Consider the following 2,588-nt stretch of genomic DNA (forward strand, 5'->3'; position numbering starts at 1 on the left):
GCACTCAGAGGCATAACTATGGTGGGGAAAGGAGGCCAGCCACCCTGGGGTGTAAGGTGTCAGGGACGACTGGAAAATGCTGGTCAGGTGAAGTGCAGTACCATTATTCAGAGATGAATGCTGATGGTGTAGGTAGTACCAACATTCAGAGATGAATGCTGATGGTGCATGTAGTACCAACATTCAGAGATGAATGCTGATGGTGTATGTAGTAACAACATTCAGAGATGAATGCTGATGGTGTATGTAGTACCAACATTCAGAGATGAATGCTGATGGTGCATGTAGTACCAACATTCAGAGATGAATGCTGATGGTGCATGTAGTACCAACATTCAGAGATGAATGCTGATGGTGTATATAGTAACAACATTCAGAGACGAATGCTGATGGTGTATGTACTACCAACATTCAGAGATGAATGCTGATGGTGTATGCAATACCAACATTCAGAGATGAATGCTGATGGTGTATGTAGTACCACCATTCAGAGATGAATGCTGATGGTGCATGTAGTACCAACATTCAGAGAAGAATGCTGATGGTGCATGTAGTACCAACCTTCAGAGATGAATGCTGATGGTGTATGTAGTACCAACATTCAGAGATGATGCTGATGGTGTATGCAGTACCAACATTCAGAGATGAATGCTGATGGTGTATGTAGTACCAACATTCAGAGATGAATGCTGATGGTGTATGTAGTACCAACATTCAGAGATGAATGCTGATGGTGTATGTAGTACCAACATTCAGAGATGAATGCTGATGGTGCATGTAGTACCAACATTCAGAGATGAATGCTGATGGTGCATGTAGTACCAACATTCAGAGATGAATGCTGATTGTGTATGTAGTACCAACATTCAGAGATGAATGCTGATGGTGTATGTAGTACCAACATTCAGAGATGTATGCTGATGGTGTATGTAGTACCAACATTCAGAGATGAATGCTGATGGTGTATGTAGTACCAACATTCAGAGATGAATGCTGATGGTGCATGTAGTACCAACATTCAGAGATGAATGCTGATGGTGTATGTAGTACCAACATTCAGAGATGAATGCTGATTGTGTATGTAGTACAAACATTCAGAGATGAATGCTGATGGTGTATGTAGTACCAACATTCAGAGATGTATGCTGATGGTGTATGTAGTACAAACATTCAGAGATGAATGCTGATGGTGCATGTAGTACCAGCATTCAGAGATGATCCTGATGGTGTATGTAGTACCAACATTCAGAGATGAATGCATGGTGTATGTAGTATCAATGGTGTATGCAGTACCAACATTCAGAAATGAATGCTGATGGTGCATGTAGTACCAACATTCAGAGATGAATGCTGATGGTGCATGTAGTACCAACATTCAGAGATGAATGCTGATGGTGCATGTAGTACAAACATTCAGAGATGAATGCTGATTGTGTATGTAGTACCAACATTCAGAGATGATCCTGATGGTGTATGTAGTACCAACATTCAGAGATGATCCTGATGGTGTATGTAGTACCAACATTCAGAGATGAATGCTGATGGTGTATGTAGTAACCACATTCAGAGATTAATGCTGATGGTACATGTAGTACCAACATTCAGAGATGAATGCTGCTGGTGCATGTAGTACCAACATTCAGAGATGAATGCTGATGGTGTATGTAGTACCAACATTCAGAGATGAATGCTGATGGTGCATGTAGTACCAACATTCATAGATTCATAGATTCATAGATTCATAGATTAGTACTAGGCTAACTGTCCTCGGGGACCATTTTAAGCCTAGCCAATTACCCCATGTGAGAATCAAACCCCGCACCTTGTGTTTCTAAGGTAAGCACCTTAACCATTACGCCAACCTCCCACCCCAAAATGCAACCCATTCCCACACCGGGAGTCGAACCCGGGCCACCTGGGGGAAAACCAAGAATCCTAACCACTAGACCATATGGGAAAGCCCATGAATAATCATGATTCATAGATGAATGCTGATGGCGTATGTAGCACCAACATTCAGAGGTGAATGCTGATGGTGCATGTAGTACCAACATTCAGAGATGAATGCTGATGGTGTATGTAGTACCAACATTCAGAGATGAATGCTGATGGTGCATTTGCAGTTAAGGCTGAAGTGCTTCAGAGTTATACGTGAGGCATTTAGACTGTGGAAAGACACATTTTACATCTTTAGCAAGTGGTTTGTTTTAGTTTAGCAGTATCAGTGTGCAACGGTTTGCACACTTGCCTTTAGTGCAGAAAGCTATGGGTTCTATTTACCCGACACCTGCAGCAACTGGAAAGACCCCAAAAGTACCTCACCAAGAGGATCAAGGGACTCAAACAGATGCCCTACGCAGTTAGGCTAAAGAAACTCCAGCTCTACTCAGTTGCTTACCGCCTACTCAGAGGCGATCTGTGCCTAACGTATAAAGCCATGTCCAAACCAGAATTAATGGACATGCTCCACCTCAGGAAATCCAAATCCCTTAGAGCCACACGCTCCAGGGAATTAAACCTCAGCACAGAAATAAATAGGACATGCTGGAGGGACAGATTCATATCCCAGAGGCTCCCCTCACTCTGGA

At 42.6% G+C, this 2,588-nt stretch overlaps 1 non-coding gene across 1 annotated transcript; it reads right to left on the reverse strand.

Annotated features, from left to right (window-relative positions):
- Window positions 1–1,885: 1,885 nt before the first annotated feature.
- Window positions 1,886–1,957, reverse strand: TRNAE-UUC. The gene has a single exon. It is a non-coding gene; the product is annotated as a tRNA-Glu (tRNA).
- Window positions 1,958–2,588: the final 631 nt, after the last annotated feature.

The sequence above is a fragment of the Protopterus annectens genome, chromosome 17.part0 (assembly GCF_019279795.1).
Source record: "Protopterus annectens isolate FY-2018-M chromosome 17.part0, PAN1.0, whole genome shotgun sequence".
NCBI classification, from domain to species: Eukaryota; Metazoa; Chordata; order Ceratodontiformes; family Protopteridae; genus Protopterus; species Protopterus annectens.